Source organism: Bos grunniens, chromosome 2 (assembly GCF_055505025.1).
Source record: "Bos grunniens cultivar Pamir isolate PY7600 chromosome 2, Bosgru_T2T1.0, whole genome shotgun sequence".
NCBI lineage: Eukaryota > Metazoa > Chordata > Mammalia > Artiodactyla > Bovidae > Bos > Bos grunniens.
Window position 1 is genome coordinate 110,101,173 of NC_141166.1, and position 13,073 is coordinate 110,114,245.

The 13,073-nt window shown below is 38.6% G+C and overlaps 1 non-coding gene across 1 annotated transcript; it reads left to right on the plus strand.

The window, feature by feature from the left end:
* The first annotated feature begins 5,921 nt into the window (after positions 1-5,921).
* On the plus strand, positions 5,922-5,993 carry TRNAR-UCU (transfer RNA arginine (anticodon UCU)). The gene has a single exon. It is a non-coding gene; the product is annotated as a tRNA-Arg (tRNA).
* The last annotated feature ends 7,080 nt before the right edge of the window (positions 5,994-13,073 follow it).

A 13,073-nucleotide genomic window follows, 5' to 3' on the forward strand; every position in this document is an offset into this window, starting at 1 on the left:
TAAACTGTACAAGTCAGTTTCTTTGTCTGTATGTTCAGAGAATTGTGCCATCATTATCACTATCTAATTTCAGAACATTGTTGTCATATCAAAAAGAAACCCACATCCACTAGCAGTCACTCCCCATTCTCACTCTTTCTCCTTTCTGTCTCTGTGGATTCCCTTATTCTGGAAATTTCATGTAAATGGAGCCATAACATGTAAACTTTTTAAATGGCAAAGGAAAGCAATTCTTTCGTCTCCACTTCAACTACCAAGACTGGATTTTTGGATTTCTGCTTCCAGAAAAGCGTTTAAAGAGTAGTGCCCAGTACATAATGACTCCCTTGGTGGCAGGAGAAGGTGGGGTGGATTTCTTAACTTAGCTAAGTACAGCCAAGTTGTAGTGAAGCTGATTTTACTCAGGACAGAAGTGGCTGAAATTAATCATCTTCTGAAATCATTAGTTTTTTGTTTTCTCTTTATTTTTTTTTAAATTATAAAAGTATGATAACACATTTACAGGAGACTTGGAAAATACAGAACAAAGTTGCATATAATTTCACTATGTATTATAATGATTTTTTAAGCAGAGAAATTAAGATTTTTAGTTGGGGTTTCAATAACAAACTCTCAAAAATCAATAGAATGAATACACAGAAAAGCAAAAGGAGACCTGAAAAAAAAAGTAGGCCTGAAAAGCACCATGATTCACACAATGGTAGGATACAAATTCGATTCAAGTTCCCACAGACTGTAAACTAGGAGACACTGAAATATACCCAGGAACATAAAATAAGGTGCAAAAATGAAATCATTACTCCTTAAGTGTGGTCTGCGAGAATGTGGAATTTGTTTGGGTACAATACTAGTATCTATTATCTTATATTCTGAAGTAGAGACAAGAAAAATTAACTGCAAAGCTCTGCTAGTCTCTCTTAGTTGATCATTAAGTAAATATACAAGTCCTCCACCCAGGCCCACAGGGCAGAAGGATCTGACAATAACCTGCCTGGCAGTGGTGAATAACATCAACATAACGAAAACTGTGCCAAGCATTATACCAGCTGTTTCCTTCCCAATAATCCTGTAACATGCTGCTGTTGTTGCTGCTGCTGAGTTGCTTCAGTCGTGTCCGACTCTGTGCGACCCCAGAGACGGCAGTCCACCAGGCTCCCCCGTCCCTGGGATTCTCCAGGCAAGAACACCAGCATGGGTTGCCATTTCCTTCTCTAATGCATGAAAGTGAAAAGTGAAAGTGAAGTCGCTCAGTCGTGTCCGACTCTTAGCGACCCCATGGACTGCAGCCCACCAGGCTCCTCCATCCATGGGATTTTCCAGGCAAGAATACTGGAGTGGGGTGCCATTGCCTTCTCCCATCCTGTAACATAAGTATTATTAAAATGAGACAGTGGGACTCAATAACATACCGAAGGCTGGTTGCCTCCCTGGTATGCAGAAGTGTTGAGTAACAGATAAAAGTACAGAATCAAGAGCCACCCTTTCTGGGTTCAAATCCTGAATTCTGTAACACACTACCTGTAAGACCTCAGACAAGTTCCTTAAAGTTTCTGTGCTTCAGGTCACCTCTGTAAGGAATGGATGCTAATACCTGCCTTCTAGAGAGATTGTAAGATTCAAATAAGTTAATACCTAAAGCACTTAGTACAGTGTCTGGCATATGGAAAACCTTATATAAGTATTAACTGTTATTAGAATCCAGATTTGCCTGGATTTAAAGTCCTTGACCTTGATCATGCTTACCCTCTATTCTTGCAAGTTTAAAAGGTGGCTGAGGAGGCCTGTAGCCTGAGCTGATCTGGTAGTGCTGCAGGATGTGGAATCTCAGTCGGTCCTGGCCTGGTACAGTGAGCACATTGGTGGTGCCACCCTGTTCACATGCCAGACAACATCTGAAACTTGAATTTTAAGTTTTCTTAGTAACGTGTATTATCTCTTTATCTGTATAATCCTGCTTGCCTCCACATGATCATTCTGGAGAATTAATAGTGATAAGTAAATAAATCTCTGCTGTTTGTAACATTAGTGCTGCTGTTTGGGATTGATCATTTAAATAGAAGCTCATTTTAACAATGGACTACCTACAATTTTGAACACCCGCCACTGTGACCATGCATTTGAACCCTCTGTTTCGTTATTATCCAAGTACCCAGCTATTCTGCTACTACCTAGGGCATCCCTCTGTTGCAGGAATTCCCAACCTTGGTTATACATCAGAATCACATGCGGAGCTTTAAAAGCCACTGATGCCTGAGCTGTGTCCCCAGAGATTCTCACTCCATTTGTCCAGGGTCCAGCTTGGATCTTAGGAATTTTAAAGACTCCAGAGTTATAGATAGCCGAGTTTGAGAGCCAATGTTCAGTTGGCAGTCACACAACCTCTGGTCGTGCCTTAGTTTCAGCTGTTGTGGAACATTTTTTCAGATTTTCTCAGAGATCCCTCCATGACCAAGTGAATTTTCATTTTCTACACACCCCATGATCCATGTATTACACTGCTGCTGCTGCTGCTGCTGCTAAGGCACTTCAGTCGTGTCCGACTGTGTGTGATCCCATAGACGGCAGCCCACCAGGCTCCACTGTCCCTGGGATCCTCCAGGCAAGAACATTGGAGTGGGTTGCCATTTCCTTCTCCAATGCATGAAAGTGAAAAGTGAAAGTGAAGTCGCTCAGTCGTGTCTGACTTGTAGCGACCCCATGGACTGCAGCCTACCAGGCTCCTCTGTCCATGGGATTTTCCAGGCAAGAGAACTGGAGTGGGGTGCCATTGCCTTCTCTGTGTATTACGCTAGATGATCCCAACTCAAACCTCCAAGGTAGGTCTCCTAAGTGGGCATGAAATAGTGACTGTCAACTTTCTTATAATCTCAACTGAAAGGAACCTGATAGTTATCCAAGTTCAAAGATAATCTGAAGAAAGAGGTTGACGATAAACTTAGAAAACAGCAGGAGACTTAGGTTCAATCCCTGGCCAGGGAGGATCCCACACACCGTGGAATAACTAAGCCCCTCTGCCACAACTAGTGAGCCTGTGCTCTGGAGCCTGAGAGCCACAACAAGAGAAGCCACCACAATGAGAAGCCCCCATACAGTAACAACGAGTAGCCCCCATCACCACAACTGGAGAAGGCCCATATGCAGCAATGAAGATTTAGCACAGCCAAAAATAAATAAACATTGCTCAATGGCATGATGAAATAACAGCTGCTGTGGTCACTACATTCAAATCTTCCTATTATGAATTCAATAGTTCTCTGAAATACATTCCCAAACATGGATTCAATTAAAATACAGTTTTGAAAAGATAACCAACAAGGATGTACTGTGTAGCACAAGAAACTATACTAAATATCTTATAATAACCTATAATGGGAAAGAATCTCATGAGCTGTATACCTAAAACTAACACAACATTGTGTATCAACTATGAAAGTGAAAGTTGCTCGGTTGTGTCTGACTCTTTGCGACCCCATGGACTTTACAGTCCATGGAATTCTCCAGGCAAGAATACTGGAGTGGGAAGCCTTTCCATTCTCCAGGGGATCTTCCCAAGGCAGGGATTGAACCCAGGTCTCCTGCATTGCAGGTGGATTCTTTACCAGCTGAGCCACAAGGGAAGCCCAACTAACACAACACTGTAAACCAACTAGACAGTGAGAGAGGAATTTTTTATAAATTAATCCCAGTTTATTCTGGGAACCTGGTTATTTCTGACTTTTGATTAGGAATGGACAGTGCTGAAGAGTCAAAAGTCATTAATATTGTCAATAATAAGTGTTTGGTGTGAGCTGGTAAGGAACACAGAGCTCCAATCCTTCCCTCACTAAGCTGTTTCCACTCAGCTTAGATTGTGGCCTCATACACAGCTCATCATCCACCTGACTCTCACTCCATTAGAAGGCAGACATTAAAAACCAGTGACTCACAGAGAAAGGAATGAGTAAGGAGCTAAAACCATAAATAGAATCCTATTATGACTGCTCCTCTTTTAAATATATCTTTGAAGAGAATGAGAGAGAGAGTGAGTGAGACAGTGAATGAATTTAAATGCATGTGAATTTGAGCAACAAAATAAATTTCTACAGGATTGAGTTATACTCCAAAGAATAAATTAAATAGCCATGTGTCCATATTGACACATATAAATTATTGACTAAACAAATAAATGGAATAGAAGGGAAGTCTTTCTTACAGAATTCCAAATAATATATTTAGATACTTCCTCTTCCAGGATAGGAGCTTCCCTGGTGGCTCAGTCAGTAAAGAATCTGCCTGCAATGCTGGAGACCGAGGTTCGATCCCTGGGTTGGGAAGATCCTCTGGAGAAGGAAATGGCAACCCACTCCAGTATTCTTGGCTGGAGAATTCCATGGATAGAGAAGCTTGGCAGGCTACAGCCCATGGGATCATAGTCAGACACGACTGAGCAACTAACAACGCTTTCCTCCAGGATATGGACCTTACTTCTCTTTCCCTTAAGTGTAGGCTGGACTTAGTAACTCACTTCTAAAGAAGACAGTGTGGAAAAATAGTAACTTTGCTGTGGAGAAACCTGGGGCAGACACTACCTTAACTAGTGATCAAGGTTGATATTATCAGTAATAAGTCAGGTTGATATCTGTATTCCCTCTGATTTGATACCTACACACAGAACCATATGTGCAGTATGACCCCTTCTCTTTATCTATACACTTGCCTCAGTTTAGGGATATGTATGTGTAAGAATATTCAGGAACATATAGAAGAGTTTTGGGAGGAAATAGACCAAACTATTAACAATGGTTTCTTTGGGAATGAAAAGTGCTATTGGAAGAAAAGGGACAGATGAAGGAGTATTTTTACTCTTCATCCTATACCTTTCTGTATTGTTTTATGATTTTGCAGCAATCATTTTTGTCACTTTTACTAATTAAAAGAAATAGAATGTTCTCAAAGAAAGAGTGTGAGTTCTGTGGAGGAGTTTGTAACTTTTTACTCTATTATCTCCTGTTTCCCACTAAGTATGAAGAAATTCTCTCATAAAGGATCTTTTGAAGATCTTTCCTGGTTAGTCATTCTTTACTTTCAGTTATTTTCAAAACACCTGACTCCCACCAACACACTTTAATGGTACTTTTAAATCTGAGTGTTCATTTCACAAGTATAAATTTTAATGTTTTTTCTACCAGGGATATTAAGGCTTAGTTAGGCAGCAAGTGCCTATGTCTAAACTATTCCACAGGCCTCTTTTGGCAAATCCAGGATGAGGCATTGATATATATCAGATGTTGAAGTACCTAAGATCTAAATAATGTCAAATGAAAGAAAAATGAACTATAAATGACACATTGTTATATGTGATTATATAACATCAAAGTCTCTCGATGTCAAGATGGTAAAGTGTGAATTTATATTTCCCTCTAATGACATATAGTGGAGAAGGCAATGGCACCCCACTCCAGTACTCTTGCCTGGAAAATCCCATGGACAGAGGAGCCTGGTGGGCTGCAGTCCATGGGGTTGCTACAAGTCGAACACGACTGAGAGACTTCACTTTCACTTTTCCCTTTCATGCATTGGAGAAGGAAATGGCAACCCACTCCAGTGTTCTTGCCTGGAGAATCCCAGAGACGGGGGAGCCTGGTGGGCTGCCATCTATGGGGTCGCACAGAGTCGGATACGACTGAAGCGACTTAGCAGTGTCATATAGATAGAATTTTTGGCTATCTTTTTTCACAAGCTGAATAAATATGTTAATTAACTGAAAAATAATACTGCACTGAATGCAAGATAGTGTTATATGGCAAATGTTATTGGAAAAGATAAATACAAACTCCCAGGGCACTCGCAAGTTGTCCAAGTCCTAATCTTTGCCCATCCCCAGCTGATGCAAGCAGCAAGTATGTGAATAAGAGAATACATGCCTTACAGACCAGGGGAGTTCCCTGGTGGTCTAGTGGTTAGGACTTGGCACTTCTACTGCCATGGCCCAGATTCAATCCCTGGTCATGGAACTGAGACCCTGCAAGCCATGTGGGGCAGCCAAGTAAGGGAAAAAAACAAGCAAACGTCTTACAGACCAAAGAATCACTGCAGCTAGAATATGAAACCTATGCGAATAACTATAAGGGGAAAGAACATTCTACCTCTTCATTGAATCTCCAAGATATCATTATATTCATATATGAAAATAGGTATTAATCTATATGAACCTCAGATGTCAGCCGTATCACCTTGCCTATAACATTGAGATAAGAGTGGCTAAAACATTACTCCAGATTTTCTGCAATATCCAACCGTGTACCCAAGATGTCTGATATCCCAGAGGGATATCTTCTCACAGTTACCAACAGCTCCAAGCTTTGGCTTTCCTTGAACTAAGTGGTTCAGATTATGCATTGTTGTATCTGAACAACTCCCTGTCCCTGTTCTGAACCATGAAATTTAGCACCACTTTCTAATTTCTACAAGGGAGAAAACATTCCCACAAAGGCTTTGTGTCTTAATAGCTTTTCCTTAAAGTTTTCGGAGATGAATGGTGTTATTCTACAGGTAACTTAAAATACAGAGTTAGATGTCCATAACATTCAAATGACCTTCTGCCATTATACTAAAATTGCCACTTCCACTTCAGCCTACCTCCAGGCCTCACTCCTTCTCGCCCTCATTTTCCTCCTCCCCTCACATTATGAGCATTCTAAAAGTATATAACCTGACAGCCTCTGGAAAATATTTTTAGTACTATTTGCTTTTTTATTAGTACAGATAATATTATAGCTGTTAAAATGGATTTTCTAAGCTTTAGTAGTTATGTTACAATCAGTAGATAATAGAAATTCTAAGAAATAGACAATAACTATTTTCTTCTTTCTATAACCTCTTTAATCTTTAAAATTTAACCCAGTGGTTAATGTACTGTAAATAGTTCAATATCATCAGATTGTTTTGGTATTTTGGATTTGCATGAAAGAACAATAATGATTAAATCCATTCCATTCATAATGTTTATGTTTAATGCTGTGAGGAGTTGCAATTTTATCAGCCCATTGAGCACTGAACCTCAATTTGAGTATATAAATCATACTGTAAAACAAAATAATACCCTTCTAAATGTGTTGCTATGTACTATTAATGACATGCTATTAAAATAATTTTGGGCATCATAGTAGATTTACTTTGTAGGTATGAGTTTAAATTGTTTGTAAAATGTTTTATAAAAATGACTAATAATGAAATATAAATAATTACATTTTCTTTGTCCTTTTTTATACAGAAGATACACAGGAGGCATGATGTAGATCAACTTAGATCAAGGCCATACAATGTGTTGAGTGTAATGGATATCATGATAATATAATATACATATAAATGACTGACTTACTGTTGGTACGGTTTTTGTCACAGAAATGTCAATCATTTTGTCAATGATGCTCAACATGCAAAAGCTTGCACATTTTTTAGTGGAGGTTTGAAGTAATATATATACGAATTCAGGAGTATAACTTGATAGTCTAATAGATTTAGCTTAGGGAGGTGGGTCTATCCATGCAGAGAACAGCATAAAGAAAATCATGAAAAAAAAAAAAAGAAAAGCGTGAACACATATTGGGAATCAAGAATTCAATAGTTCAGAATTCCTAACCATTGGCAAATAACACAATATAACATTAGAGTTCTGGGGTAATCTGGCATTATAGCAATAATGATACTGAAGTCTTTTAAAGGTTAGGGAAGAGACACTGAAGTAAGGTAAATGTAACCAGAGTGATTCACTTAGGAGTCATCGGTTTGTTTCTAATTTGACCAGATTGGAGACCAGCGGAGCTGTTGTCTTTGAGAAGAAAAGTGATCTGATTCCTCCCATGACTACCATCAAAATACAGGGGCCGAAGCTATTACAAAGACATCTAGGCATCTTAGTAGGAAGACATGAGGTGATGGGTACATAGCCTTCCTCTTACGCCCCACTACCCTTTGCTGTCCCCCTCAAAACTGGGATTCACCTACTTCACATAATCCACTGCCAAACTCATATATAAAACATCAACTCAATCCAATCGAGCAAGAATGCTTATATTTTGGATGTGATACCTTAAGAAAATGAACTTTGTTTGAGGATAGCATACTATTCCTAATGGCATAGATTAATTGCTCATGAGCCTAGTCACAAATTGAGAATTTTTGTGTTTCATTCAGTTACATGAGCAGCATTAACCTTTACAGTGACAGAAGAAAACATCATTTAATAATGCATTCTTTATGATGCCTAGGAAAACATCCTACAGAACATCTTGTATATAAGCCATAATGTTTCACTTTATTTTGCATAAGCTTGAAATCTAAAGTGGACTCCATAACTTCTTTATGATAAGAAAATCCTTGCTCAACAAAGAACAAAGGAGTCCATAAACTCAACATTTCAGTATACAGATTAAATATTTTAAAATAAAATGTTATACAGTAACATTAAAACTCTCTTATAGGTCCTCTATATTTTAAAGTAAATTATAATAAACACTGCTCAGGAACTTGTGACATGTATCTAATAACTGTCTTCACACAGAAGTTAAAGAATAAGTCAGAGTTAAGGAATAAATCAAACACTTGAATTAGGACCAATATAATTATTCCTCTCCTTAAAGGTTTTTTGCTTAAGATCAATTTTCTAGTAGCTGTACTTGGAAAGTTGTTTCTAAGTGCAATAATTTTGTTTCAAGATAGGAATATATTTCAATAACATCGATTGCTATTTAACTGAACAAAGAGTAAAATATTTGCACTGAAGCATATCTTTATGCTATGTAAAATCTAGATTTTAGATTTTTTTAATCTTAAGATTATAAAATATAATTTGGCTTAGTGAATATCTTCCTAATAAGTTGTGTCTTCTTTACAAAAGAAAAGACAACATCTCAGGGCATCTAAAATACTGTAGATATTCAATGAAGATGAAAGCTGACACCTTAGAGCAGCGGTGCCCATCCTATTTGGCCCCAGGGACCAGTTTTGTGGAAAACAATTTTTCCATGGATCAGGAGTGCGGGAAGGTTTCAGGATGATTCAACCACATTGCATTTATTGTGCACTTTATTTCTATCACTGTTACTTCAGTTCTACCTCAGATCATCAGACTTTAGATCCTGAAGGTTGGGTATCCCTGCCTTAGAGGAAAATTTCTTTTTATTACCCGTGAACTTTCAACATTAATAAAGGCAATCATTTTTAAAAGGAGATGGGTGGAGTAGGGAGAAGAGATGACTCACTGACATAAGGATAACAACTAGTTTTTTATTCTTGTTTTGACTCTTCTGTGCTCCTTTGCTATCTAGACTATTCATTGTTTCACTAGGCTCTAATGTTACATATTTCCCTCCTAAGGCCTTAATTTTGTTTCTAGGTTAAGAATAAATAGGTGTTTTTTTTTTTTAATAGGTGTTTCTAAAAGAAGTAGGGAGGCAAGAGTAGTCCAACAAATGGTGCTAGATACTACCCAAGGCAATCTACAGATTCAGTGCAATCCATATCAAAATAACAATGACATTTTACACAGAACTAGAACAAATAATTTTAAAATTTGTATGGAAACATGAAAGACACTGAATAACCAAAACAATCTTGAGAAAGAACAACAGAATTGGAAAAATCACACTCCCTGACTTCAGACTATACTACAAAGCTACAGTTATCAAAACAGTATGGTACTATCATAAAAAACAGACACATAGATCAATGGAACAGAATAGAGAGCCCAAAGTAAACTCACACTGTGGCCAATTAATCTATAACAAAGAAGCAAGACTATACAATGGAGAAACAGAAGTCTCTTCAATAAGTAGCACTGGGAAAACTGGACAGCTGCATGTAAAAGAATGAAACTAGAACATTCTCTAACACCATATACAAAAATAAACTCAAAATGGATTAAAGATCTAAATTTAAGACCAGAAACAATAAAACTCCTAGAGAAAAAGACAGTATACTGATTGACATAAATCATAGCAATATTTCTGTGAATCTGTCTCCTAAAGCAAAAATAAACAAATGGGACCTAATTAGACTTAAAAGCTCATGCACAGTAAAGGAAACCATCAAAAAAACAAAAAGACAACATATGAAATGGGAGAAAATATTTTCAGAGATATAACCAATAAGAAGTTAATATCTATATCTATCTATATCTATATCTGTCTATATCTATGTCTATCTATATCTATATATTTTTTAACCAAAACAAAAATAATGAAAAAAAAATCTGCTGTGATAGAAAGCAAACAACTTGTTTCCAGGACTTGAAGTTGATTTCAAAAGGGCAAGAAAAAACTTTTTGGGGTGATGGAAATGGTCTGTAGCTTCATAATGGAAATGGTTACACAGATGCATACACTTGTCAAAATTCATCAAAGAGTACACTTAAAATAGGTAGATTTTATTATATGTAAATCATATCTCAATAAAATTGATTTAAAAAGTAAAAACACACACACAAAAAAACTTTACTTATGAAGGCAGGAGAAAAAAAGAGTCTGGTAAACAAAGAATATGAAGGTCCAGTTAAAAGGGCCAAAAAATAGTCATTTCAACCTTCATTTCAAAGGTCCTACTGAGATGTCAGTGTATTAATTTAATAGTGCTATAATAAACTGTCACCACCTTAGATGTTTAAAACAATACAAACTTAATGTTTCACAGTGTTTTCTGTGAGTCAAGAGTCTTGGCAGAGTTATTTCTCAGAGTCTTACCTGAAATCAAGATGTTAGCAGGGATGTGATCTCATCTGAGGTTTGGGGACCTCTTCTGGGCTTATTCAGGTTCCTTGGCAGAATTGGTTCCTTGTGGGTGGATGACAGGAGTTACTGTTGTCTTGCTGGCTCTTAGCTCTTAAAGGTTGCCCTCAGTTCCTAGCTATGTAGATCTATCCACAACTTGGAGACTATTTCATTAAAGCCATCAAGAAAATCTAGTTTCAGGGCTCACCTGATAAGTTCAGGCCCACCAAGGATAGTCTCCCTTTTTCCTAATTCAAAGGGCATTAATTGCATCTGCAAAACTCCTTCATCTTTGCTACACCACACAGTCTAACCATAGAACTGATATCCTTTCATATTCATAGGTTCTTCCACACTCAAGGGGGAGGGATTACATAAGGTATGTATACCAGGAGTGGGAATCTTAGAGGCCACTTGGGACTATGCCTACGGCCCTCAACAATTCATGCCTCTCCCAAAGGAAAACAAAAGACAACAACAACAAAAAATGTTCTTTCCTTCCCAGGGTTTCTCTCTCATCACATTACAGCATCAGTTCAAAATCCAGGATCTCATCATCGAAATCATTTACATCTGAGCAAATGAAGCTGCTGAATATTCACAGGAAGGACTGATGCTGAAGCTGAAGCTCCAATACTTTGGCCACCCGACGTGAAGAGCCGACTCATTGGAAAAGACCCTGATGCTGGGAAAAATTGAAGACAAAAGGAGAAGAGGGTGACAGAACAAAGATGGTTGGATAGCATCACCAACTCAATGGACACATGTTTGCGCAAACTAAGGGAGATAATGAAGGACAGTGAAGCCTGGAGTGCTGCAGTCCATGGGGTCACAAAGAAACAGACACTGCCTTATAATCCAGCAATCCCACTGCTGGGCATACACACTGAGGAAACCAGAAGGGAAAGAGACACGTGTACCCCAATGTTCATCGCAGCACTGTTTATAATAGCCAGGACATGGAAGCAACCTAGATGTCCATCAGCAGATGAATGGATAAGAAAGCTGTGGTACATATACACAATGGAGTATCACTCAGCCATTAAAAAGAATACATTTGAATCAGTTTTAATGAGGTGGATGAAACTGGAGCCTATTATACAGAGTGAAGTAAGCCAGAAAGAAACATACCTAAAAAAAAAAAAAAGAAAAAAAAAGAAAAATACCAATACAGTATACTAACACATATATATGGAATTTAGAAAGATGGTAACAATAACCCTGTATATGAGACAGCATAAGAGACACTGATGTATAGAACAGTCTTATGGACTCTGTGGGAGAGGGAGAGGGTGGGAAGATTTGGGAGAATGACATTGAAACATGTGTAATATCATGTATGAAACGAGTCGCCAGTCCAGGTTCGATGCACGATACTGGATGCTTGGGGCTGGTGCACTGGGACGACCCAGAGGGATGGTATGGAGAGGGAGGAGTGAGGAGGGTTCAGGATGGGGAACACATGTATACCTGTGGCAGATTCATTTTGATATATGGCAAAACCAATACAATATTGTAAAGTAAAATAAAATAATTTAAAAAAAAAAGAAAAGAAACAGACACGACTTAGCGACTGAACGACAATAACAATAAATGAAGCTCCTGGCTATAAGCCATTAAGTGCATTTCCTTGCAGCACAATCCCATTGGTGACCTGGGAAACTAAAGACACTAGTGCTCCCAAGACTCCCATCATACAATGGTGGGACAGTCAGAGGAGAACAGAGACATTCCACTTCAACAGGGGGGTAGAGGGAAGGTACAAATGAAGGACTGACGTATAACAATTCTGCCATCCATCTGTGCAGATGTTGGGGTTTTATTGCTTAAGTTTTAAGATCTGGGAATAATCTGCCAGGGCTCTCACACTTTCTACCTTATTCTTGCTTTTTCATTAAATGTAGCACATGTTTGCTGCTGCTGCTGCTAAATCATTTCAGTCGTGTCCGACTCTGTGCGACCCCATAGACGGCAGCCCACCAGACTTCCCCGCCCCTGGGATTCTCCAGGCAAGTACACTGGAGTGGGTTGCCATTTCCTTTTCCAATGCATCAAAGTGAAAAGTCAAAGTGAAGTCGCTCAGTCGTGCCCGACTCTTAGCGACTCCATGGACTGCAGCCTAAAAGTCTCCTCTGTCCATGGATTTTCCAGGCAAGAGTACCGGAGTGGGGTGCCATTGCCTTCTTAGGTGAGTGGAAAAAAAAAGTTTGTTTTTTTTTTTGCCACACCCTGTAGCTTGCAACATCTTATTAATAGTTCTCTGATCAGGGATCAGACCCGGGGCCCTCAGTACTGGAAGTGCAAAGTCTTAACCAGCAGACGGCCAGG